This window comes from Dipodomys merriami, unplaced genomic scaffold (genome assembly GCF_024711535.1).
Source record: "Dipodomys merriami isolate MVZ:Mamm:240054 unplaced genomic scaffold, mDipMer1.0.p SCAF_11, whole genome shotgun sequence".
Lineage (NCBI taxonomy): Eukaryota > Metazoa > Chordata > Mammalia > Rodentia > Heteromyidae > Dipodomys > Dipodomys merriami.
Genome location: NW_027202382.1, coordinates 47539728 through 47566446, shown reverse-complemented (window position 1 = coordinate 47566446; position 26719 = coordinate 47539728). Strand labels below are relative to the sequence as shown.

Genomic DNA, 26719 nt, shown 5'->3' with positions numbered 1-26719 from the left:
GTGTCTGCAGGTCTGTGGCAATGGCTGCTCTGTGTGGTTGAGAAATGCAATGAGCAGATAGCCGTCAGGCGCTGGGTGTCTGGGCTGTTAGACAGGTTTGGTTCCTGCCTGCGGTGAGGGACCTTCCAGCCCTGGGAAAGAAACCTGGCCAGAGTTCACTGCCCAGCAAGCAGTGGTACAGCCTGCCTGATGCCTGTGTCCGGCATGGGAGGTCTTGGGAAAGGAGCTCGGGCCGGCTCGGGCCAGCTCGGGCCAGCTCAGGGCCACACGGAGCAGTTAGCAGGGCCTTCCCTGCACCTTGGCTTTCTCATCTGCCCTGCCCAGCCTGAGCAGCAGTGGTGGTCCTGTCCCAAGGCCTGTGTATCTGCAGGACAGTTCACACCGTAAACCCGGGGAATGACTAGCGAGGGGAGGCTGGGGGAGGCCGGGCCTGCCTGTGCTGGGCAGTCCTGAGCAGGAAGTCAGGTTCTGTTAGCCAGACCTTCTGGAACATAAGGGCCCCCTGGGCATCTCCCGTGTTCCCAAGCTCGCATGCTCACATGCCTGTGCTCTGGCAGCTGAGCCCTTCCAGTCCTCAGAGGAGACCAGGGCAGTGTGTGGTCGAGGGAGCGGGGAGGCAGGGGCCTGCCTGGGGCCTCCAGCCAGCCAGGGGACACCCAGGGAACACGAGAAAGCGGTGGGATCCGGTTGTGCTTGGTGACCAGCCTCTTTGTGGGTGTGGCTAGAGAGTGGTCATGTCCAGGTGTAGTTCTACAGACAGACTGAATGGCCTTCCTGCCTGCAACCCACTCCCTAGAGTGGTTTGCTGGGAGACTGGACTGCCAGTGGGCATGCACCAGGCCCCTGGTGAGGGAAAGCCACAAGTGAGCACCTGTTCCAGTCAGAACTGAAACAGAGTTGCACCTGCCCTGGCCTCCTCCCCTGAGCCTCTCCCTGCGGAGCGGTGGGCTGGGTGCTGGGCCGGGCACTGGGCTGGGCAGGCTGTCACCAGCCACTGTGAGATGCTGGGTGGGTGAGACACCACAGGGCAGAGTTAGGGTGAGAGGCAGGATGTGGGCAGTCACTGTCCAGGGCAAAGAGCCTTGCTCAGCCTGGAAGGGTGGAGCTAGAAGGAAGGCTTCCTGGAGGAGGTGACATGCTGCAGATCCCAGACAAGGAAGAAGATGGGAACAGCACAGGCAAAGTCTGAGGTGAGAGGGATGCTCTGGACTTGTGTCTAGCAGGTCCAGGGCAGAGGCTGGACAGTTTTCAAGAGGCCCATGACTCTGGGATACTGGTGTGCCATAGGAGTGTTCACAGAGTGGACAAGGCCCAGTGCTGGAGAATCTCCTGCCTCCTCCCCACTTCCAGGCTTCTGACGCTCTAGGAGGCGGTGCTGCCCCCTGCCCTGGTCAGAAACCCTGGGCAGGGCTTTGCCCAAGGCCAGCTGAGTTTGCGGTTGGTGGGCCTGAGTCTGGCCTGTGCGTATGAAAGTGTGCAGCACACTCAGGTAGGCTGCAAAGGCCATGGGTGGAGTACCATCAAGAATTCTTTTTCACTGGACTGGTAAAGCCCCCCACCCACTTCCTGCTGAGTAAACAAGAAAACCTGATCTTGGGCCTTGTATCTGCCGAGTCCAGTGTGGGCCAGCCTGCGCTCTGGTTGTGGGTCAGGGTGTGGGCAGTAATGCCAGGCCCTCCCTGCCCTGTCCCATCCAAAGGGCTCATTTCACTTTATCAGTGGCTTGTCTTGCCACGGGCTGTGCAGCCTGGGAGCTGTTGGAAGGGTCTAGAGCTGCTTCAGTCCTTAGGCTGGGATGGTGGAGGCAGGGTGGTGACCACCAGCTGGACCTCCTGTGGTTCCTGCCCCATGTGGTCCTGTCCTGGTAGAGGTAGGCATGCTGGGGTGGCCAGGGTCCCTGGGAAGAACTTGGTGTCCTTGTCTGGGAGTGTGGAAGGCTGGGCCTGCGCTTCCTGAGCAGGTGACAGGCTGTGGCTGTCAGGAGGGTGGGGCAGAGCTTCAGGAAGTGCCTCTGGTCCCCCCCCCCATCCCCATCCCAGTCCCGAGCCCCTGGAATAGCACTGCCGGAGCCATTGAGATGGAGCAAGTCCTGGGATTGAATTCTGCTTCCATTCTTCCTGGCTGTATGGCTTTGACAAAGCGTGTTCCCTCTCTGAGCCTCAGTCTCCTTTTTTGGGGAGACCAGTGTTAGAGAGTGGGTGGCTAGTGCCAGCTGCCCCAGGCCCCTTGTCCAGTCTTGGGCGTGCAGCACCCCCCTATCAACACCTCCCCCCAGGTTACCCGGTACCCTCGGGCTCTTACCGTATCCTTGAGTTCCTCGGCTGTGCCCCCTGGCTCTGGGGACACCTTAGCCATAGGGCTTTTCTGGGTCAGGGATAAGTCTGGGGTCTGCAGCCAGTGAGGAAAGAGTTCTGGCTAGAATCTTCTAGAAGAAGTTCCATTCCAAGATGGTGGCCTGTCCAAGGAGGGTAGCCTGGGAAGCCTCCCCTGGGTTGAGGTGGCGGTGGGCTGTGCTGGACTGTGCCCCACAGGCAGCACCCCCAACCCCACCGGTGCGGGCTTGGGGGACACGATGCAGGGTGAGGGGCCTGGCAGTGTCCCGGTTCTGGGCACGCTCTCACGTGACTGCCGGCCTGGGGCCCGGGAGCCTCTTAGATATCTAGGCTCTGGGAGCCTCCCTGTGGGGTGCCCCCCCCCCCGCCTGCCTGCTTGGACCCCTCCGGATGTGGCTTTATCTGATGGGAAGGAGAAGGCCCAGCCTTTCCCTGTCAGACTGCGGTTTCCCACGTGCCCTCCTGTGACTCATCCATCCATCCACTTGCCATCCACTTAACACTGTGACTGCTCTGCTAATTCATTCACTAACTAGCTGGTTCGGGAACTTTCTCTGGGTGGATCTAGCCCTGGATCTCCGAGTCAGTAGAAGGGTAGGGTTTTTGTTTTTGTTTTTTAAGTAGTGTTGCAGGTGGAACCTGGAGCCTCACGTGCTCTAAACACGCTCTTTGCTCCTGGGCTGCGCACTAGCTCTTGGAGACACAGATAACCAAGCCCCTGTCCTCTGCCGGCCCCACTCTTCCTTGGGAGCACCCCCCCCCCATGGCTGGCCTGCCCACCTGCTGAGCACCAGGAGGCCTGCCTAGAGGACCCGCCTGAGTGCCAAGTCTCAGCCAGGGGTCCTGCCTGGCAGGCGGCCCAGCTGGCCGGGAGAAGACAGAGGTGGTGGTGGCAGGGATGTGGAAGCGTACCGCCTCTGAGAGGCACAGTTCATCTGGGCCTTTGGTGCCACCTGTCATTTGTTGGTAATGAGCCTTTTACACTGTAATTTGTGTCTCCTAATTGCTGAACAAGTGCGTAATGGCTCTGATTAGAATCTGTTGGGAAGCAGGATGTAGCTTCCTGGCTTGCGTGGCCTACCCTAGTGATCAGGTGGAGGTGGAAGTTTCCACAAGAGTAACTCAGTGGGCATGCTGGTTTTCTTCTAGTCTGAGTGGGCAAGGGGCTCCTCCTGCCTGTCTTCAGTGTCTTGGCCTGTGGAGTGGGCAGCAGTGCTTTGTGCCCTGCAGCGCCCCACGGAGCTGGAGCCCCATACACACGGCCAGCTCTTGATGTCCTCACCCCCTGGGGACATGGGGCTGGACAGCCAGGAGTGCCCGCGTGGTTGTCTTTGGCCTTGAGCGCACCCTTCAGCTGGGCACTGTTGTCTGCTGGTGAGGTTGAACCCCTGTCTGCCCACCTGCAGCATCTGTGGGTCAGGAGGGGCGGGCTCCGGAGGGGCAGCTCCCACCCTGGGGTTCCTCTGGCTGACCCCAGCTGCCACTCCGCCCTTGGCAGAGTGGGCGGTGCCCATGGTGGCTGCCTGCCCCTCCTGCTCCCCTCTGCTTGTGGCACATGGGCCACCGACCCCAGGGGTGGCGAGGGTTCCTCTAAGATTCAGCCTCTTGTGTGTCTCCCTATTGTGAGTGGCTTGGCCAAAGTCTACCTTCCCGGACAACCATCCGAGAGCCTGTGGTCTGGTGCCACGGGAGGGCCCTGGGTAGTAGGATCTCCCTGAGTGCCGGGTCCTCTGCCAGGTACCCTAAGGTGCCTGCGTTAGGGGAGGAGCTGCCCCTGGGAGGAGCTGCGGAGGCCTCTGCCACTGTCTCCTGTCCCATAGGAGGCAACATGTGGGGCCCCTGGGAGTGAGGCTCGGGGTCTGTGCAGGGCCCCCGTGCTGACACCTCCACTTTCCAAGCCTGCTTCTGGCTGAGGCAGCAGGGGGGGGGGCGGTGAGGAGACAGTGTCAGACCAGGCTGTGGGGTGCAAAAGGGAGCTTGTTTCTTGGGCAGAGGCCCCAAGCCCGAGTCTACACTGGTCTGGCCTTCTGCTGTGTTCCTGAATCGCCTGCTCTGAGCAGCTTCCTGGTTCCATGCGGAGTGCCGAGCCTGTGTCAGGAGGCAGAGGCCACGGAGGACCGCGAGGCTGCACCCTTCCTCAGGCCCTCCCTCCGGGCGGGGCCCTCCCCCGAAGCTTGGGGAGTTTGGAGTATAAGTTCAGCCCGGCCAGGCCCCATTCTGCCCTGCACGGTTTCTCTTCTAGGCCCCGAGCAGTGGCCACAGCAAGGTGGTGGCAGGGTCTTCGTCGCGTGCCCTTCTTTCCCTGCTCAGAGCTTCTGTGGCGCCCTCCCCCCCCAAAGGAACCAAACCCTGAACTCAGGCACAGTCTGTGTTGCCTGCTGGTCCCTCCTGGGCCCTGTGGGGACCCCCAAGCCTGTGCTCCTTGCTGTAGGACCTCGTGTGCACTGGGGCGGTGGTCTGGCACCGTCCTCCAGGGAGGCCCCGGTTGGTGCCTGTGGCTGAGGGCTGGCGTGCCAGGCAGTGGGGAGGACCGTCTGCTCACACATCTGCGCCTCGCCAGGGACAGCGTGCGGCCTCACTGTGACTGTGCGGTGGTGGCCGTCACCATGTGCAGCCCAGGTCTGTAGCTAGTGGAATGACCGTTGTGGGCATTCTCTCACCCTAGGATGGGCCTGGAGGGAAGGCCCTACACTACAAAGCAGGGGGTCAGAGAGGCAAAGGGCAGGCCCAGCCTGGGGCCCTCAAGGAGGCCCCTGTTCAGGACGGCCAAGCAGCCTACTTACAGAAACTCGGGGTCCCCCATCTTGGCATCTCTCTTGTTTCAGCGTTTTGTGGGGGAAAGCCTCACCCAAGAGCATGGCTAGCAAAAAGGAAACCAGAAAAGTGAAAGGAGTGGTGGTCGGGAGCTTTTCTCTAGCCGTTCGCGTGCATTTCCTGTCCTGCTGCCTGCTTTTCCAGCAGTGGTGGTGCCGACCTCTAGCTGAATCGTCACTGACCCCTATTCACCTGAGCTTGTCGGGGTGTTCAGCACTTGACTGTAGTCTGGTGCGGGAGCCAGGGCTCCTTCCTGCAGGGCCATGCATGCAGGTAGTACTCATCTCAGGCCAGTCCTAGCCTGGGGGGGTGCCCCAGGGGTTGGGGTAACCCCATCTGTGTGGCAGTGCTTGGTCTAGCCCTGATGCTTACTGGGTGACAACCAGCACTCCCCTTGGCCTGGGGGTTGGAGAGGAGGTGGGCGTGGGCTGGGGTGGCCTCTCAGCCTGCCTGTGGTGAACACTGTAGATGAAGGTCTTAAACCCCTTCCACTTCCATATGAGGAAACTGAGGCTAGATAGGGTGGGAGGTAGGTGCTTGTGGTGTAAAGCACAGGGCTCCTGCTGCCACTGGCCTTGGGAGGCTCCCATGGTGCATTGCTTTGCTGAGCCTCTGGAGAGGAGTGGAAGGGAGGTATGAGGGCCCTCCCCTCATTCCCCCCCCCCCCCCCCCCGCCAGGGACTGCCTTGCTCATCAGCTCTTTCTGTGTGGGGCCGTAGGTGCTGGGTGGGAGGGCCTGGGCTGCTGTCACCTGTGGGTTTGCCTGTGTGACTCGGGCGTCCCTGGGGCCCTGGAGCTGGGTGCTCTTCCTCCAGTGGAAGGGACTGGGCTGGGGCTGCTCGGGGCCTGGAGGCCGGGTTTTTCATCACTCCAGGGGGTTCTCTGTGTGTACTGGGTCCTTGGTAGCTGTGGGACAGGACTGTGGGTCAGGTTTAAGTCTGTTCTTGGTGGGCATGGGATTGGTCTGGGGCAGCTTTGGGGCCCAGGGTGGAGTGTGATGGCAAGGTTCCTTCCTTCCCAGAGGGGAAGTGGTACAGGCCGGCTGGCAAGAACTCCGGGGCTCCTTGGCTTGTGCTCCTGGTGCTGGGGGCTTGCTGGCAGGGAGACCGCGTGAGCCAGCTGGACTGCGCCCTCCATCCCGCAGGAGCACCGAGCACCGTGCACCCACTGTATCCTGACGGGGCTCCGGCAGTGCCACCCTAGCGTGTTTTGGAGCTTTGGGAGTTGTGTGTTGTCTGCCAGCCATCGGCACCCTTCTTCTTCTTAGGGCTGGGTTTGTATTTCCTTAGCGTCTCTTAGGCCAGCCTGCAGTCTCCCCAGGGAGGTGCTGTTCCTGGGGACAGCAGGAAGCCGTGCCAGGCTCCGGGGCTTATCTGGGAGTGTTTGTGGTGGGCTTGGGGAGGGGGTCTCCTAGTGCTGCTGAGGCTGCTGCTGGGTTGCCTCCCCCCCCAAGGAGGAGAATGTGGTCTCTCTCTCTCTCTGCTGCTGCTGCTGCTGGCTGCCCCCTCCTGGGTCCAGTGGGCCTTGGCAACAGCTCGGGAATTGCACGTGATTGGCGATCACCATTCCCAGCTCCCTCAGCAGGGCGCCGGCGTTCTGTCCTCCCCAGCCACATCTGGAGCACATTAAGTCCAATGTCAGCTGCCGAGTGGCCCTGCTGTGGCTCCTGGCAGGAGCGGAAGAGGCCCCCCAGCCAGCATCTCCCACAGCCGGCCCTGCCCTCGGCTATGTCCTCTGTGCCGGCCACGGCCCAGGGGTGGGTCTAGAGGGAGCCTGTCTGAGGACCATACTTCCGGCTGCCAAGAGCTGAACCTCAAAACTCAGTGTTGGAAAGTTCTCGGGGACTGTTCAGGACACCTTCCTTTTCCATCTGCCCTGTGGACCCCACGAGGCTGCGTGTATCTTATCTGAAAGTCATCCACAGTTTGGGGTAGGAAGCTGTACCAGCAGTGTAGCCCCCAGCAAAAGCTGGCAGAGGGGACAGATTGGCCCCTGGGGCCCCTTCCACGCATGGTCCATAGGCGTGTCCTCCAGCCCCGCTTTGGTCCCTGTTGGTGCTTAAGGCCTTCACAGAGTGCTAGGCCCCGTACTGGATCGGTTGATTGAGATGCGAGTCTCTTGCTGTAAAGTTCACCGCTCAGCGTACAGCTTGGTGCCTTTACTGTACTGTGGTTGCCACAGCCACCTGCACAACCAGTTTCAGAAGTTTGGACCCTTTCCAATCAGTCTCCAAAGGAAGCCTGGGCCTGGCATCAGTTGCTGCCCGGCGCCTGGCCCACCCCTAGCAATCACCTCTTTGTTTTCTGCTCCTCGGATCCGCCACACGTTTGTGACGTTACCTGCTCTTGTGAGCAGCCTGGGGCAGGATGATGGGTCTCCACCTGCTTCAAAGCATCCAGAAGGCCAGGGTGCCCCCTCACACGCTGTGTCGGCGCTCTGGGGGCTGCTTTGTGTCTGGCAGTGTCCCGAATCCGTTTGCTACATGGAGAAACTGGGTGTAGAGTGGTCAGGACTCACCACTTAAAGTTGGGTTCCTTCTCTCTGTGCCTGTGACCCTGGCCCCAAGTGTGGTAGCCTTCGAATCCTCCCAGCCTTAATAACCTTTTACCTCCCAGACTTGGACTTGACCCCCTGCGCCTGGGTGTGAGAGACACAAGCGCCCCCTGGAAGGCGTGGAGATCCCCCAGACGTCTGTGGCTGGTAGTGCCCCCCATTCCCCTGGGATCCTTGCCCACTCTGGCCTCCCAGCCAGCCCCCAGCTCCGCTCACCCAACAGGGTTGTGCCCACCCTGCCTAAGCTACTCATTAAGCTACTGGTTCCCAGAGCTCCCAGCCGTCCCCGGTGGCATCGGCCTTGCTGGAGATATCGCCAATAAGACACTTCGTAGTTAAACAAGCACTGCGCTCCCTGTCTGGAGGTGCTTGCATGGCCAGGGCTGTGCAGGGTCTGGGCTGCTCAGGAAGGAGATTTGGCTTCCAGATGCAGAAGCCAGGCTGTGGTGGTCAGGAGCCCCGGGGGCTCTGCTCTGCTGCCCTCCACAAGGTGGGTGTGGGTGACAGGACTACCTTGTGCCCACCTCCTGTCCCCAGAGAGGCCGCTGCCCGGCGAGAGAGGCGGCCCTGCCTGCTCCCTCGTGGGCAGCTCCAATCACTTGATGGGCGAGACCAGGTTCCCAGGGGAGGGTGGCTTTGTGCCTGAGGTCCCTCTAGGAGGATGGCAGCCGCTCTTGTTCTAGCTGTTCCCTGACTCTGGAAAGGCCACTGCTGGCCAGCTGCCAGCCAAGGCTAGGTTTCCTTCTAAGTCAGACAACCTGATGCAATGAAGATGATGAGCCCATGGGCTGAGACAGCAGAAGGTTCCAGAGGGCTGACTAGAGATGAGGCAGGTGCTTCTATGTGTTTGTGTGCATGTGTGTGAGCAGTGGCGGCTGCTGTCGGGTCCCCATGAGCTCCCTACACCCCTCTGTCCCTCTGTCCGTCCTGGATATGGGAGACCTGGGCCTGGACTCGAGGTTAGATCTGAGCAGCTGGTTCCTTACCTGTGGGATACTCTGTGGGTTCTCAGGTAGGGACAAATGCCTTCTAGCAGGCTGGCGCCTACCCTTCTCTGCCTGCAGCCTCGTGATGTGTGTGTGTGTGTGTGTGTGTGTGTGTGTGTGTGTGTGTGTGTGGCACCTCCCCTTCCCTGCCGGCAGCCTTGTGTGGTGTGTGTGTGTGTGTGTGTGTGTGTGTGTGTGTGTGTGTGTGTGTGTGTGTGTGTGTGGCACCTCCCCTTCCCTGCCGGCAGCCTTGTGTGGTGTGTGTGTGTGGTGTGTGTGTGTGTGTGTGTGTGTGTGGTGTGTGTGTGTGTGTGTGTGGCGCCTCCCCTTCCCTGCCGGGAGCCTCGTGTGGTGTGTGTGTGTGTGTGTGTGTGTGTGTGTAGGGTGTGTGTGTGTGTGTGTGTAGGGTGTGGCTAGATAGAGGTGCCTCCCCTCCTAGCTCTGGTCTGATTTCACCTAAATGCCTATAGATGTGTTTACCCAGAGTGACGTGTGTCCAGACACACGTGTGAGCTCACAGCGGGGCTCGGGGACCCGAGCAGGGAGCTCGCTGGCCTCCTCCCCACGCACCAGGAAAGAGGAAAGCGCTGTGCTTCCTCAGGTCAGCAGTCCTGGGAGGTGTTGGGGGCTGGCCCGGGACAGACACAGAGCCCACTTCCTGGTTGCTGGGGATACAGCGGCTCTGCGAGAGACCTGGGGGGGCATGTGGGGTAACAGGCACAAGTGGCGTCTGGGGAGCCCAGGCTTTGATGTGCCCTGTGCCACCTGCCACCGGTGGGGTGCCCTTGGGGGCCCCAGCAGTGCTCTCTGTCCTGGTTCAGACTTCCCCCCGTCTGGTGGCTCAGGACCATCTTTTAATTGGAGTGCTGGCTCCCACTCTGTCTCCCCACTGCACTTCTCCTCTCCGACCAGGCTCAGGCTTCAGGGGATCTGTCAGCCTCTTGATTGGTGTCTGTTGGTGCAGCCTGGCCACATTGGAGCCTTTCAGGATTTCAGAGAGCTGGTTAGAGGCTGTCCCTAAGAGTCAGCCCCACGCAGGAGGGCATGATGCGGGGTGCTGGCAGGAATGCTTGTCCTGCCATGGGCTTAGTCAATAGGCAGGGCCTAGCTGGTGGGCCTTACAGATAGCTGACCTCAGGCTCGGTGAACTGCAGTGTGCACACAGCGATCCTGGGCCCTTGTTAGGAACAGGATATTTCCAAAAGCTGGAATGTTGCCCCTTTCCTGTGGGTGGTGGTCAGCAGAGTGACACCCCACCCCCTCTGCTTGGGTCTACTTGAGGAACAGAGCCAAAGGGTGGCTGGAGCCAGGGGCCCCGGGGAAGGGGCTGTGGAGCCTCAGTGTCTGGAGCTGAAGACGGACAGTGTGGGGAGGTCAGCTGGTGCTGGAAGTCAGCTGGGTGGTTGGGTCCTGGGCTAGCAGGCAGACGGGGACACGTGGCAGAAAGGTCCTTGGCAAGTGACATCTCCAAAGTCAATCTCACTACCTGTCATACCACCACCAGTTGAAAGTCCTGTCCCCTGCTGGGCCCTGGGCAGAGGGGTTCGTTCATTGCCTTGCCTCTCTATAGCACTGACTAGGAAATGTTTCTCAGCTTTTCTGTGCCTCCGTTTCCCTCATTTGGTGGAGCTGCCTTACAGCTCAGGGACCTTTCCCCTGGAAGAGTGGCTACTGCTGCCCCTGGCTCCACTGCTCACTTTTCTTAGATTCCTTCCAAGGTCTATAGGTCACCTTAGGGCCTGGGCAGCCTTGGCTGTGAGCTGGGATTGAGGCTATTGAACAAGGGCCATTCTGTCCTTCTGGAAGGGTGGGCACCCCTGCTTGGCACTGACCTTGTTCTCAAATGCTCTGAGGAGCCCAGGCCTTGGAGGGTGCTCCCCGTTCCTAGCATAAGGAACGGAGCCTCGACTGGGACTCTGAAGGAGTCTGTTCTTGGATGGACATACACTGGAGGCTCAGCGCTGCAGGGTGCGCAGCTGGGTACTGACGGGGAGACCAGATCTTGGGCGGGGTGTCTTTGTGCCTTTGAGGTAGCTTTCTCTTGTCAGCTGGCCCCCGAGGATGAGAACTGTTCCCACGTTGGAGGTGTTAGAGGCTCCTGTAGGAGCACAGATCCAGCCCATCTTCCCTTCCCTTCATGTGGGGGGCAGGCAGCGGGCCTGAGCAGGCCGCCGGCCTTCCTGGGCCCTGCTGCATGTTGAAACCTGTCTCTGACGGGGCTGGCGATGTTGAAATGAGTGCTTCTGAGTTTCCCAACATCCTGCCAGCCTGTCACAGGACTGGGTGTCAGGCGCCTGAGTGCCAAGCCTCCCTCATGGGTACCCGGGCCTCAGTTTCCTCCTGAGAGCTGCCACGGATGCCAGCTAAGCCTGTGATGTGCAGGCCTGAGTAATCCGCAAGACTTGCCCATTTCATGGAGTGGAGACTTGGAACCCAGGCCTTTGAGCTCGTGGCTTTGCTTTGAGCAAGGTGGAGTGAGCCAGGGAAAGGCAGGGGCTGAGGCCGGCGTGCTCACTCTCGTGACAGGTGGTGAGGGAAGGGGCTGGAGGCCGGGCACCCTGAGTCCCGAGGGCAGCTTGGATGGGGCTGGGTCCTCACAGTGCTGGAGTCTGGGATGTGCAAGGCCACGGAGCACCTGAGCCTCCCCAGTATGGGGCAGACATTGTCCTCGGTGGTTGTGAAGTCCATCCATCAGCACCGTGTTCTCGGCGCTCGACTTAGAGGGTCTTCTGTCGCTCTTCCCCACCACCTCCCTGCATCGTCTTATGTGTGATGGAGGCAGAAATAGAGACTGGGAGAGGCCACTGACACACAGCCTGGGGATACACAGCCATGGGCAGAGGAACCAGTGTCCCCGGCCTGGAGCTTGAAGGCCCAGCCTTTTCTGGGATCTGGAGTGTGGGAATTAGGTGAGGGGCTGTGCACACCTTTGGGACAAGTCCCAGTTCTGTCCACCAAGCTGTGTGCCTCAGGTAGGCAGCCCCGCTTTCTGATCAGGCCACAGCCTCGGCCCCACTGAAGTCTGGCCCTTCAGGTGAAGGGCATGTCCAGGAAGACTTGGTACTCCCCTCCTAGCCTGGCACTGTGACCCATCCATACCTCCTGCTGGTGGGTCTAGGAACGCGGTGTCTGAGCCTCACTAGCTGTGTCTGCCCTTGCTCGTCATCAGGGTGGGGCCTAGAGAGCAGTCTATTAACTGATGAGGAAGCAGGCACCCAGAGAGGGTGGAGGCCTGGCCTGCAAGCAGCACAGCACCCATGGGGCCAGGGCAAGGAGGAGGAGGGGCATTGGGTGTCCACTGTGGTGAGTAGAGGTTTTGTCGAGGAGGGTATAGGTTCAGACGTGGGGGGACGGCGTGGGAGGAGCTGTGACATGGAGGGCCCCCTGTGACTGAGCACTGCTGCGTGCTGGGAATCATGGATGACACCGGCTTGCCTCCATTCGAGGGGACCAACTGCACTGTGTCCCCAGGGCCCCTAGGTCCAAGGCTTTCCTGGCACCTTCCAGGTGAGAATGCATGTGTCTGTTGCCTTCTGGGCTGTGCTAGGGTGGCTGTCCTCATGGCCATGTGCTGTGGGTCTGTCCTGATCCTCAGATGGGCAGGGGCCTGGCGTGGGCTTGAGGGCCTGCTGTGCTGTGCCAGAAGGACCAGAGGACCCTTCTTCATCCTCTGGATGGCTGTTGAGGGCTAGACAAGGCTGCCTGCCTGCCTGTCTGTCTGCCTGCCTGCCTGTCCATCCATCCAACTGGATGGGGGTCCACGGCAGGGTCTGGGTTTCTGACCTGCCTGTCTCCGGCACCGGTGGTGGGGAAAGCAGGTGTCCATTAGTGAATGGTCACCGAGTGCCCCCCATGGCTTTAGTCAATCCTCGCAGCAGCCTCCGAGAGCCACAGCCAGGGGCACTGTGGACCCAGTGAGTCTAGTCAGGTACCTGTGGGCCCACCCAGATAAGCATGGTGCAGCCAGGACTTGAACCCAGATCTGCCTGTGGGTGGCTGTGACAGAGCTGGCCTGGGGGGTTCCCCTCCTGGGGGAGTGAGTGAGGACAGGCAGCCCGTGTCCATGCGTCCACTTCCCCAGCACGCTGGTGCCGCGCTGTCTGTGGGAGGATGGCTCATGTCCCTGACTGACTGAGGAAATGAACTTCACGCCACCTTGTGGAGGGCTGGGCGCGCCCCAGGGGCTCTAGGAGGAGGGGTCTAGGGCGTCGCACAGCTGGGGGATGGCGTGAGATGGGAGCAGTGGCCCAGGAGGTATGTCAAGTGGCTGCTGCAGTTGAGGGTGCATTAGAACCCAGAACTGTCCACCTAGCCACTTCTTTGCTGACAGCTCTTTTCTGAGGAGGAAATGGAGGCCTAGAGCGTTTGCTCAGGCCACTTGGCGTGGCACAGCTCACCAGCGCCTTAGACCACCGTCCGGGTCTTGCTGTGTGCATGGCTGTACTCGATGAAGCACCTTGCCAACCCTGCCGGGCCCTTCCAGCCTCATGCTGCCTGTTGCTCAGTGAGTCTGTATCGGGCACCTGCTGGATGAGGGGAGCAGGCTGGCTGCCACTGTGTGGAAAATGCTCTGTGGGGCCAGGGAGGCCCAGGAAGGTCTTGGTGCCGGAGGCCAGAGGGGAGCTGACTGGGTACGAGAAGTTCTGGGCCAAGGGAACAGCAAGTTGAGGCCCAGAGCAGCATGAAGACCCCAGCCTGGTGTTCTTGGGTGGCCCTGGGTGGGTAGAGAATGGGCAGACACAGGGAGTGGAGTCCAGCTGGGTGGGGCAGGGGAGGGGCCCTGACTGCCTAAAGAGAGATGGTGGCCATGTTGGGGGTGCTGGGGGACCTTCCTGCCCAGAGCCACAATGGCCTCCAGGCCTTGGTGAACAGGTGCACCTGCAGAGAGCCAGGGCCTATGGCAGGACTCAGCCCTCCTGGGGTTGGCACCCTGGTACAGCTGAGCAAGCCTGGTTGCAGACAGGTAAGCCCTAGCGCAGAACACAGCTGCTCAGGCTGGGGGCTGGAAAAGCCCTCATGGTGGGAGAGATTGTGGTGGACGTCCATGCTGAGTGAAAACCAACACACACAGCAGAGCCCAGCTGCCTGCAACGCTGTCCAGGCCACTGAGCAGAGACCAGCCCAGGCCCACACACCCAGCGGAGGGCGGTGCTGCACTGCCCTCCCATCGTCCACCCGCAGACCCACAGTGTATGGTGTCTCTTGTGCTTGTTCAGAGCAGAGATGGAACTCAGGTTGGCACAGTGGTCTTCAGTAGAAAGCAGTCCCTGCTGGTGTTGCCGGTGGACACCTCTGTGTGGGGTTCTAGGAGCTTCTGGGCCCCCAGCAGGCCAGGGTCAGCCTCCCCCAGCCTGTTCTGTTCCCACATCTCCAGTCCCCTGGGCCAGTGTCCTGCCCTGGCCAGCCCCGCTGGCACCCTGCTGGTCAGAGCTGGCTTGCCCACTACCTCTTCCCCAGCGGCACCCCCTGCCCCCTTCACGTCTCCCTCATCTGCACCCTCCCCTCCCCCAGTGCCTCCGGCTCATGATTTGGCCTGCCTCCGTCAGCTGCATGGCCAGTGTAACTTAGGCAGGCTACACTTCGTTCCTGAGTCCCCTCGTCCCCCGTGTAGAAAGCAGCTGGTAGTTGGTGGGTATGGGGGAAAGCTAGGTAAGGTCTGTGTTGGCAAGTATCAAGAAGTGGGTCTAATTTTTATCTTGGCTACCCAGTGCTGGCCGTGTATCTGTGTCCATCTGCAGAGCGGAGGCCTGGGGGCCCTTCTTGCTCCTTGCCAAGACTGTGGAGGGGTCCTAGCGGGAGTGTCCAGTGGCAGTGTGGCCTGCTGAGCTGCGAGATCCCAGGAGAGAGGAGAGGAGTGCAGGCATGGGCCGTGCTCCTCCTGGGGCCGCGTCTGAGCGTGCTGCTCTGATGCCTGCAGTGTGTTAGTTCCCTGGAGAAGGGTTGTTGTGTCCCCGTCCAACACCTGCCTTAAGCATAGTTCACAGTGCTGTGCCCCCAAGCCCAGACCTCTTGGCAGTCCAGTCCTATGGCCGCTGACCTTGGGTCTGGGCCTGGTGAGGAGCTGGCACTGGTGAGCAGGGACCAGGCCTGCCTTGATGACGTCTTCCTCATGAACAGCAGTGAGACTTGGGGGTCAGGTGTCCCATGCATGATTGAGAGCTGGACACAGGTAGAGGCAGAGAGGATCCTGGCTGGGGCCCGAGGGGGGAGACGTGGGCCTCCGTCCCTTGCCAGGCAGAGCATGTTAGGAAGCCCAGGGGTCTTTCAGACTCTGCTGGTGTTTGCACACAAAGGAAGATGTGGCTTGCTAAGAGCCTGGCTCCTGAAGGCTCTCCTAGCCACCCCTGGCCTCTCTTCTGCTTCAAGGACCAGGCTCCCCCCTCCCCCCCCCCCAGTCCCTTTGCAGCCCTTGGTGACCTGCAGCCTTCAGTGCTGGCTCTTACCAGGACCTTGTCTGCAAGATGGCTGCTTTGCTGGACTTGCTTCTTAAATGGTTCTCACAAGAAGACATCCACTTGATTTGTCCCTCTAGCTTTTGCTGGCCTTGGACTGTTAGGACCTGCGTCGCGGTGACCACTCTCTGAACACCTGTTCACTGGTAACAGGCACCACACAAGTGTAAGTTCAGCTTCCCGGGAGGTGTCTGGGTCATGCTGTGTGAGCGGAAGGCTGGGCTGGGCCCCCGGTGGAGCCTGCACCTGCGTGGGGCCACTGAGCTCTGTACTTGTCAGTGCGGGACCAGGATCCTAGATGCTGAGGGGCGGTGTCAACTGCAGGCCCTCAGTGCGTCAGTGGTGCCTTCTTGCTGCCTGGGCTGGCTTCCATCTCCAGAGAACTGTCTTACCCACCCAGAGCTGGGCAGGTGCTGAGTGGGCCTCCCCCCCCGCCCCCCCCCCAACATCCAGGCTTAGAGGGCGTGCCCAGAGCTGGGTTGAGCTGGGGTGGTGTTGGGACTCAGGAGGAGAGGCGTGTTCTGTGTCCCTGCACTCCTGTCAGGGGATGGGCCTTGCAGGCTGGCATGGCCAGAAGCCCTGCCCCGGGCCACCAGCCCTGCCCTCTGCTCCACTGCAGCCGTCCTGGAACCACCCAGAGGAGGCCATGACATTCCTGTGTCTGCTCCTCAGGAGTGGTCCAGGGATGGCACCGGGTCAGTCCTGGCCACCTCACCCCGTTTTAGGATGTGGCTCTCAGGCCCAGAGAGGGCTCAGTGGTGAGGGGAGGGTGGTGTCCTGGGGGTTTGACCCCAGACCAGGCTTGCTGGGCCCGCCGTGTCTACAGGCTGCTGCCGCTGATCCTCCCAAGAGAGGCTGTATGCCTAGACCAGGAGCTCCAAGCTCCCTTCCATCCACCGCCTCCAGACCCCGGAGGAGGCTTGTCCTGGTGGGTCTTCCAGCCCAGCTGGGAGCGTCCAGGGTGGGAGCCTGGCTGTTTTTGGCGGTGACTTTGCTTCCTTGCCCTGCTCCCTCTGGTGGGAGCAGAGTGCCTGGTTTGCCTCTGCTTCACCTGCCTGTGGGTCAGTTAGCAGAGTCTCCACTCAGTCATTTGCCTGAGAGCTCCCAGAGCGTGGGTCCCGGGCCCACCCTGCCTACTATACGTAGACATCTCCAGATAAGGTGCTGTGTAGGATGGGACAGATATGCTCTATGCGTGGGGTGGGGAGGGGGAAGGAAAGGGGGAGGAGCTGGGGAGAGTGAGAGGCTGTAGGGGGGGAGTTGGTCAGCCACAGTGGCCAGAGTCTTGGTGTCTAGTTCTGGGTAAGAGGCCACTCCAGGATTTGAGCCCAGATGTAGCTGTCCCCAGAAGTGCTGCTTCTCTGACAGCCTCTCTCCTCGGCCTCCCTTTTTGTAGAAGAGCCTGAGCACCCTTGTGAGAGGCAAGGAGAGTTGAGGCCCTTCCCTGGTTTGTCCGGCTCTGCCCAGGCCCTCCCTGCTTTGTGGGCTTTGGGGGTCACTCACCCCAGCATGAAGGCCTGCCTGCCCAGAGCTCTAAACCTCTAGGCAGTGGCTGGGGACCTGATCCTGTGGTCCCCAGAGCCCCATGGCTTCCTGGGCTGGCTCCGTCTGGCCTTCCAGTTGTTTCTCCTGGTGGTTGGAAGGCAGCCTGGCCCCTAAAGCTACTGGGGCTGGGGGCCACCTGCCCGAGCATGACCTTCGGAGCCCTCGCCTCGTCTTTCCATGGCAGAGTATATGGCAGCCCCGCAGTGTTCAGGACGCCTGGTTCCCAGGGCCCATCTCTACCCAGCTTGGCCTTGGCACTGCTGCCTGCCTGCCAGCATCAAGCCCAGGCAGGCAGGTGTTTGTGCAGACTAGGGGTGGTATGCCTGCCAGCCAGCCCAGGAATCACACTCACCTGGAGCGGGGGCATGGCCTGTTGTCGCTACCTGCTAGGGCTTGCTGTTGGCTTCCCAGGGCCTAGGGGTGGTATGAGGGGCGGCCAGGCCCGGCTGGGCAGGGCCGGAATGGTCGTGGGAAGCAAGGAGCCTCCCTGGATCCAGGGTGCTAAGGGGTCTCAGGATCAGGGCCTGGCTGGGTCTTGAGACTTAGAGGGGCAGGGTGGGCCCACTACGCATGTTCAGGGTCAGACCTGGTGCTGAGAGGGCTTGTTGGCCATGCCACTGGACAGGGCCTGCGTGGCCCCCACCATGACCACAGGTCCTCTTGGGCAAGTCATGGATACGTGAGTGAGCACGACCTCGGGTGAATGTGAGAAGGGGCTCCTGGCTCTAGCAGTCTTCCTCAGCTACCCTGGCCAGGATTTGTGGTGGCTTCAGTGTGCATCAGCCCTCTGTGGGTGGATCCTCTGTGGGTGGCCTCACATGGTAGGTGCTCTGGGAAGCGTCTGGGATGGGGGACCTCTTGGATGGAGGGCCTCTGGGGTGCCCATGGGATGGAGGGTCATGTGGGATGGGGTCCTGTGGGATGTGGGGTCATGTGGGATGGGGGTCCTGTGGGATGGGGTCCTGTGGGATGGGGGTCATGTGGGATGGGGTCCTGTGGGATGGGGGTCATGTGGGATGGGGTCCTGTGGGATGTGGGGTCATGTGGGATGAGGTCCTGTGGGATGTGGGGTCATGTGGGATGGGGTCATGTGGGATGTGGGGTCATGTGGGATGGGGTCATGTGGGATGTGGGGTCATGTGGGATGGGGTCCTGTGAGATGTGGGGTCATGTGGGATGGGGTCATGTGGTATGGGGTCATGTGGGATGGGGGGGTCCTGTGGGATGGGGGTCCTGTGGGATGGGGTCCTCTGGGATGGGGGGGTCCTCTGGGATGGGGTCATGTGGGATGGGGGTCATGTGGGATGGGGTCATGTGGGATGTGGGTTCATGTGGGATGGGGTCCTGTGGGATGTGGGGTCCTGTGGGATGGGGTCGTGTGGGATGGGGTCCTGTGGGATGTGGGGTCCTGTGGGATGGGGTCGTGTGGGATGGGGTCCTGTGGGATGTGGGGTCATGTGGGATGGGGGTCATGTGGGATGGGGGTCGTGTGGGATGGGGGTCATGTGGGATGGGGGTTGTGTGGGATGGGGTCCTGTGGGATGGGGGTCCTGTGGGATGTGGGGTCATGTGGGATGGGGTCCTGTGGGATGGGGTCCTGTGGGATGGGGGTCCTGTGGGATGTGGGGTCATGTGGGATGGGGTCGTGTGGGATGGGGTCCTGTGGGATGTGGGGTCATGTGGGATGGGGGTCATGTGGGATGGGGTCGTGTGGGATGGGGTCCTGTGGGATGGGGGTCCTGTGGGATGGGGTATGTGGGATGGGGTCATGTGGGGTGGGGGTCATGTGGGATGGGGGGTCCTGTGGGATGGGGTCCTGTGGGATGGGGTTCTGTGGGATGGGGTTCATGTGGGATGGGGTCATGTGGGATGGGGGGTCATATGGGATGGATGTCATGTGGGATGGGGTCATGTGGGATGGGGTCATGTGGGATGGGGTCATGTGGGATGGGGGTCATGTGGGATGGGGTCATGTGGGATGGGGGTCATGTGGGATGGATGTCATGTGGGATGGGGGGGTCCTGTGGGATGGGGGGTCATGTGGGATGGGGGGTCATGTGGGATGGGGTCATGTGGGATGGGGTCATGTGGGATGGGGTCATGTGGGATGGGGTCATGTGGGATGGGGGTCATGTGGGATGGGGGTCCTGTGGGATGGGGGTCCTGTGGGATGGATGTCATGTGGGATGGATGTCATGTGGGATGGGGGGGTCCTGTGGGATGGGGTCATGTGGGATGGGGGTCCTGTGGGATGGATGTCATGTGGGATGGATGTCATGTGGGATGGGGTCATGTGGGATGGGGTCATGTGGGATGGGGTTATGTGGGATGTGGGTTCATGTGGGATGGATGTCATGTGGGATGGGGGGGTCCTGTGGGATGGGGTCATGTGGGATGGGGTCATGTGGGATGGGGGGTCATGTGGGATGGATGTCATGTGGGATGGGGTCATGTGGGATGGGGTCCTGTGGGATGGGGGTCATGTGGGATGGGGTCATGTGGGATGGGGGTCATGTGGGATGGGGGGGGTCCTGTGGGATGGGGTCATGTGGGATGGGGTCATGTGGGATGGGAGTCCTGTGGGATGGATGTCATGTGGGATGGATGTCATGTGGGATGGGGTCATGTGGGATGGGGTCATGTGGGATGGGGTTATGTGGGATGTGGGTTCATGTGGGATGGGGTTCTGTGGGATGGGGGTTCATGTGGGATGGGGGGGTCCTGTGGGATGGGGGGGTCCTGTGGGATGGATGTCATGTGGGATGGGGGGGTCCTGTGGGATGGATGTCATGTGGGATGGATGTCATGTGGGATGGATGTCATGTGGGATGGGGTCATGTGGGATGGGGTCCTGTGGGATGGGGTCATGTGGGATGTTGGTTCATGTGGGATGGGGTCCTGTGGGATGGGGGGGTCATGTGGGATGGGGGTCGTGTGGGATGGATGTCATGTGGGATGGGGTCCTCTGGGATGGGGTCATGTGGGATGGATGTCATGTGGGATGGGGTCATGTGGGATGGGGTCCTGTGGGATGGGGTCATGTGGGATGGGGGTCGTGTGGGATGGGGTCCTGTGGGATGGGGGGGTCATGTGGGATGGGGGTCGTGTGGGATGGATGTCATGTGGGATGGGGTCCTGTGGGATGGGGTCCTGTGGGATGGGGTCATGTGGGATGGGGTCCTGTGGGATGGGGTCATGCAGGGTGGGGGGCCTCTGGGATGATGGCCCTCAGGAGGAGCTGAATGTACGTGGGGGTGCAGCTCAAGTGGTGATGAGACCTGCTGGTGCTGGTTAGTGAGCGCTGGGTCTGGTGTTGGGTGTGGCGGTCAGCGGGCCTCCCCAGGCCTCTCCCCACCCTCCCCTCTGAGGATCCTCCATCTCAGCACGCACACACATATCACCCAGCTAGGGTTTGAGGGGGCCAGAGGCTGTGGCTGCTGGGGCCAAGTTTAACTTCCAGGGGGCTTCATCTGCTCCCTGCCCCTTCTCCACTCCCTTGTGCTTTCTCTGCTAGCTGTGTGCTGGTAGGAAGGAAGCTGAGGTCTGGGTGGTGTGTGGGTGTTTGCTTTAACTGGGCACAGAGGCTCTGGCTGGGGTCCAGCCTCTCCTGGTCTTCAGCACTCTGTCTGGGAGGGGTGAGGGCCGGAGTGCAGTGAGGGCTGTGGTTGGAAGTTCCTGTGTGCCAGGTGTTGGGCAGGCCCACGACATCTAGCAGGGGAGGAGGGCCAGGCCTGCAGGCTTAGGAACAGAGACCTCCAGGCATGGGCCCAGGCTGCCATCTTGGATTTGTTGGCTCTATGGGTAGACAGAAGCAGGAACTCGGCTCCTTTGTTTCACTGGAACAGTGGATGTGTGAGATCCAGGCCTACCAGTGACTGGGGGGAAGGTGGGTGATGTGGTCCAGTTCCCAAGGCGTGAGCATTCCACCGTGGCTGACGCCAAACTACTGACAGGACTTTGCTGTCACTGGGTTGGGAAGATGGCAGAGGGTTGGTCCCCGAGAGAGCTGGTCCTTGCTGCTCTGCCCACCCTATGCTGCTGCTGTTCACAACTCTGCCTCAGTCCTGAGCTGGGCGCCTAACACATCTTGGAATCTGCTAGATGTTAGAGCAAGTCTGGCTGGGCCAGCCCCAGGAAGGGCCATACTGGCCAGGAAATACATGGTGGCACCGCAGGTCCAGGTCAGTGCCGCTTGAATCTCAGGTGAGGTCTCCACACCTGCAAACGGTGTGGGTACGTAAAGGCAGGGCCCTGGAGCTGGGCTCTGGTGGCTCACGCCTGTAATCCTAGCTACTCAGGAGGCTGAGATCTGAGGATTACAGTTCAAATCCAGCCTGGGCAGGAAATACTGTGAGACTCCTATCTCCAATAAACCACACCTGAGGTCCCAGCTGGCAGGTTGGGCTCTGTCTGGGACATTACCTCTTCTCATCCTTCCTGAGCCCTGGTGGGGAGGCAGGAGATGGGTGTGGGGGTGGGTGGGTGGGCTATGAGCTGAGGGGTGCCTAGAGCCGAGCACGGGGTGGAGGCAGGGAGAGGCAAGGTTTCTGGCTTCGAGAGGTGCCCTGCAGGCCTGGGCCTCACCTATCAGCTGACAGGTGGAGGGCAGGTGGAAGGGGTGGTCCCTGGGCACTGCCACCTCCTTGGCCACTAAGATGACAAGAGTTCTCCAGTGATGACGCTTGCACTGGGTCCACACCAAGAGGATCTTTCAGGGCTCGCACCCCAGTAACACGGCCTCTGCCCTTCTGGCCTGGCCTGCAGGCAGCTGGGAGAATCAGGGGGTCATGGCTGACCACCCACTGCCACAGAATTGGCCTGGCTTGTCTGTAGGATGTGAAGCCCTTGGCTGGACAGGCACACAGGAGGTGGCTAGGTAGAACCGCCCTGTCCCCCTCCATCTCAGGCACGTTCAGAAGTCAGCCAAGGGACCGGCCCAGGCTGGTGGTAGGAGCCAGTAACCCAGACGGAGGGAGGAGCTGTGGCAACACGGGGAGAAGGGGCCTTGGCCACCACCCTGGAGGGGCAGTAGCAGTCTGGGGACTGTCTGGCCAGGGTCTTGTTACAGTAAGGCTGTGGGCTTGAGTTGTTATTTTCAGTAACACGTGTGAGACAAAACTCAAGGCACATGGGAGCGTAAGGAATGTTGTACCTCCTCTTACCCTGGAGATGGGCTCTTGGGCACTTCTAGCTCACAGTGTCATCTCCAGGGGCCAGTGCAGCTCTGTATGGCCAAGTCCAGGGTGCTGATGAAGGATGGAGCCTGAGATATGGTGCGGGGGAGCTCCGTAGAACATAGATCTCCATGGGAGGGAGGCCCAGAGGGCCCGCCCCCTCGGCAGGCTGCGTTTCCAGTGGAAGCCCTGTGGCTGAGCGTGGGGCATGCTGGGGGCCAGGCAGGGCTACCGCTGGCTGTCAGCCCAGTCAGCCTGGGTGTGAGGCTTTCTCTGGCACTTTTCCATGAGAGTCTTCCAGGAAGAAAGTCTCTGCCTGCATCCCTGTGTCCGGGCTGCGGTGGCCAGTGGGGGGTCCACGTGCTCAACCAGGCGGTGTCACCTCCTGTGTAGGGCCAGCCCCAAGTCCCAGTGGAAGGGTCTGATAGATGTGATACATCGGTACTACCCAGAGCAGGAGACTTCTGCTTCCTGGGGACCCTGGAGACATCTTTGCAACCTGTGTCCCCCGCTGGTGGAATAGCAGGAATGCCCTCCCTGAGACAGGCACAGACCTTTGGCCGGCAGTGCCTGCGTCCAGTCGTCAGGGCAGCCTGTCCTGGGCTCTGGCTCCTGTGGCTGGGCTGTCTGAGCAGGGAGGCCGGGTGGAGCTGGGCCTCCTGGGGGCAGGGACTGAGGACCAGACCTGGGGCCAGGAGGGCTGAAGGCTCTAGCCGCCCTCTCTGCGCCCTTGTTCCTACCGCCAGCCTGGGCCGGGCCCTTGGCTGATAGGCCCCACAAAGACACCCTGTGTTCTGGAAGAATGAGCTCGTGGGGCCGGAAGGAGCCTGGGGTCACCGAGGCCTGCTTCTCCGGCAGCGGCGGTGTCCTTACAGCCCCAGGAGGCTAAGCTGTCCAGGGTGGCTCGGGCTTGGCTTCCCCAGCTGTGAGCTCTCCTCCAGCCCCACCCTCACTCCCGGTCCCCTGACTCCTGGTCTCGGGTCTGGCCTTGTGTGCCTGTGGCAGGACTCCTCCCCGCCCCCCAGGACCCCAGTGCCGCCCTCACCTGCCAGGCTCCCCATGCTGCCTCCTTGCTGAGAAGCAGTGGGGCCCAGGTCCGGGCAGGTACGCGGGTTTGGCTTGTGGAGCAGGCCTGCTGCCGAGTGGCAGCCGGAGCCATCACCGCACCCACGTGCATAGGCTGCACGGTTGTGTGTCAGTTTGAGGAAATGAGGCAGGCCATCGTCCTCTTCCAAGAAGCCCTTGGTTTCGGGCATTGGGAGCCGCCTGTGGCCACAGGTGTCTGGGTGAGGGTGGTGGGCTGGGCGGGCCCTGGGAAAAGGGAACTGGGCTGCGGGGCAGAGCCAGTACTGGCTCCCGGCAAGCGCCCAGCTGCCTCGAGGCCGGCGCGTCCTTGCCTTCCTCTCCGGCTCCTGCTGTGGGCCTAGCTGCCACGCTGCATCGCAGGAGACGGCGGGCCCCCGAGCCGGCGGGCCGGGAGCTGATGGGGCCGCTGCCGTGGTGGACCCTCCCGCCTGCCCTGGCCATGCGGCTGCACCTTCTCACCTCCTTCTCTGAAGGGGCCCTGCCCTGGCGTGCCGGGGACCGCCGGCGGCCAGCAGGTGAGGGCAGGTTGAGTCTGCGTGGGGGCTACGTGGCCATGGAGGGTCTCCCTGCAGATCTGGGGGAGGGGGTCTGTAGGGTGCAGGGTACAGAGACGCTCCGTGCAGTGTGCCTAGCAGGTACCCTGCAGGGTGGCCGGTGCCCATGTGCTCGCCTGCGTCTGCCAGTGCCTTCAGCCTGAGCTGAGACCTTGGACCCTCTGGCCTCCCCTGGGTCTGAGCCAGAGACTTTCTTCCTCAAATCAGAAGCTTCCAGAAGATCCAGGCTCTGGGTTGGAGTAGGAGAGTGGCTATCCTTGCCTTCAGGCTCTGGGCAGGACCCCTGGTGCTGGGGGCTGTTTCACAGGAGAGGCCGGGCTGGATGGGCGGCGGCATGCATCAGCTGGCCACCTGGACTGGCTGCCCGGCCCCACCCCGGCTTGCCTGGCCCCATCCCTCACGGGCCTGGCCTTCTCCCCTACCTGCGGTTTCTGGGTATGGTGAGGTTTGGCAGCCCCTCAGAGCGGCCAGGTAGCCGTGAGGAGCTGGAGCTGTACCGTGTGCTGCCGCTGGAGCCCCGCTGCCTCCCGCCGCACTCCTGGGTCCCATCCAGAGATACGAGGAGATTGCTCACTGCCAGGGCACCAAGTGCTCAGGACTCGTGTTCTGGGGGCTCAGAGTTGGGGCTTTTCTGAGGCCGCCATGTGACTAAGGGAGGAACCCATCCAGATGTAGCTGCCAGGGTGCCAGCCAGAGGCATATCAACCCACTCATTCATTCGTTGATTCTTTGGTGGTACTGGGGTTTGAAGTCAGGGCCTTGCTACTAGGCAGGCACCCTACCACTTGTGCTACACCCTTAGCCCTTTTTTACTTGAGTTATTTTTTTGGATAGAGTCACACATTCTTGTCTAAGGCCTATTTCAACTATAGTTCTACCTATAGCCTTTCATGTATTTGGGCTTATAGATGGGACTGGCACATTGATGGAGATGGGTTTTTGGTAACATTTTGTTCTGGATGGCCTCAAACTGTGATCCCCTTGATTTCCATTCACCACTACATCTGGACTTTCCACTTCCTCCCCCTCCCCTTCCCCCTCCCCCTCCTCCCCTTCCTCTTCCTCCTCTCCCTCTTCTTCTTCCTCCTCTCTCTCTTCTTCCTCTTCCTCTTCCTTCTCCCCTCTCCCTTCCCCTCCTCCTTTTTCAGAGGGTCTTGCTATGTATATCAGGCTGGTATGGAACTCACCAGCCTCTTGTCTCTGCCCCCTGAGTGCTGAAGTCACAGGTGTATACCACCATGGTTCTATTCCAGATCTTTTAAATAGCTGCTCTGTCTGTCTTCCTCAGTACCAGACAGGCCAAGCTGTGTGGGAAGTATCACCTGGCCTGAAACTGGAAATGAGTGCCGTGTGTGTGTGTGTGTGGGGGAGGTGACCATGCTTGCCTCGAGAGGGCCTGCATGCCTCTAAGGTGCCACTCACCAGGTCAGTAGGGGCTGGGCACACAGGTACCTCGCTATGCTCACCCATCCTGGGCCAGCCCTGACTTGTTTACCAGGGTCCCACGCTGGGCATCTGTGGCCCAGCGCCCTACCCTGCGCTTCAGCTGTGATGGTGGTTGGGAAGCCTGGCTCTGGGCCTGCCTGGGAGCCTGAACCTCGGAACCTGGGCTTCGTGCGGCCGAGGACACCGGCTCTGGGGCTCAGGTTCCGCTTTGTCGGGAATGAGGACTTGCATTCACAGTCCTCTAGCAGGTGGGAGCTGCATGCAGGGCTTCATCCCCGCTGGCCGCAGACAATTTTGGTTTGCTGCTCTGTAAAACAGATGCAGGAAGAATACCACGGCAGGGTTGCCGCTATCCTGATGTGCTAAAATTTTCATGATTACGTCTATAGAGAAAGTTCCAGGCTGCTCTGCCCGGCCCTGTCCTCTGAAGAGGAGCCGAGGCATGTTTTCCGTGGGGTGTGGTGTGCGGGTGCGCGGGTGTGTTTCAGGAACCGTGGGGTGGCTGCGGCCTCTGTGCATGGGGTGGGGGCTGTTGTGGGCCTTTGGTGGCCAGGCCAGGTGCTCTCAGTGTGTGCAGACCACGCCTACGCTCTCCTTACACGCGGCTCCACGCGGGAGGTGGCCCTTCCTCTGCAGCAGCTGGCACGTGCCAGCTGCTGTGTTCTTTGTCTGATTTTAAGTTTTCCCTGGCGCTGCTGTCAGATGCTTCTTGCTGCCACACTTACCTCTTCCTGATTGTTCGGCTCCTTGAGAAGCCGACTGAGGCGTCTTCTGGCACTGTGTTCAGAGTTGAGTCACTGGGCTGTGACTGAGGGCATCTGCGGGGGGCAGCATGTGTGGCGTTGGCGACAGCTGGTTCAAGTGTGTCAGGCTTTCTTGGCTCGTTTCTGTGGTCTTTCTGCGTCTGGGTAGTGAGGGTTGGGGTGTGCTCTTGCCTCTAACCTCTGCCCTGGGAGGTGGTACTTCACCAAACTCTTGTCTGCTGTGTTGTGGAGTTTCTAGGGCTCCCAGGTGCCCAGGTTTTTGTGAGTTCAGGAGGGTGGGGCGCAGCGGAGCTGTAGTGCTGGGACAGAGGTGGTCTTGAAGCCTCTAAGAGCGTTTCTGGGATGCTGTCCCGTGGCTAGGCACGGAGGCCATGTCCTTCACTCTCTCCAGGTTAGGATGCATGTTGGCTGCTGGGAGGGCCACGCCGGTCACCTGGCTGGCCTGTTCTGGCCCATCCCCTGCCCCCATGCCCTCTGGCAGTCCCAGAATACACAGGGGTGGTAGGCCTGTGTTCAGAAACTGTCCAGGAAGAGGGCATGCTGGGCTGTTTTCCCAGGACTCTACCACCAAGCTCCAGCCCTGGCCTGGCCCCTGGGTTGCATGGGGGACTCGGAGGCATGCATGTTGGCGAGGCCAGGCAGGCCAGAAGGCAGCCAGTAGGGACAGTGGGTGGCTGAGAGGAGACTGCATACTTGCGTGGCTGGGTGGGGCAGGTGCTTGGGACATAGGTTATAATGGGGAGGTTGTTCTGGTGATGGCATGGTGGTGAACACTTGCCAGGTGGCCAGTAGTAAGGAGACAGTGGTGTGGAGGGTGTTCTGAATTCTCCAGGGCCATGTCTGAGCTTGGCCACTCCCTCCTCTGTATAGAGGGGTCAAGGGCCATGTGGATGGAGGCTGCAGTCACCTAGTGCCTGGAGAGAGGCTGTCTATGGCTGCCGGCCACTCCACCCGCCAGCCCCTGCCTCGTTCACTGGGCTGCAGCAGCCCCGGTGAGGAGGAAAGGGCTTGG

The 26719-nt window shown here is 61.0% G+C and overlaps 1 protein-coding gene across 4 annotated transcripts in view; it reads left to right on the top strand.

Annotated features, from left to right (window-relative positions):
* The window catches only part of Rxra (retinoid X receptor alpha), a 191881-nt gene that overhangs the window by 126006 nt on the left and 39156 nt on the right, over positions 1 to 26719 (top strand). The window contains exon 1 of one of the 4 annotated variants that reach the window (XM_070014975.1): positions 11969 to 11989. The exons of the other annotated variants lie outside the window; for them this stretch is intronic. The gene's annotated coding sequence lies outside the window, so the exon portion shown is untranslated. Of the gene's footprint in view, positions 1 to 11968; positions 11990 to 26719 lie in introns of those variants that run through there. 4 annotated transcript variants of the gene reach the window in all.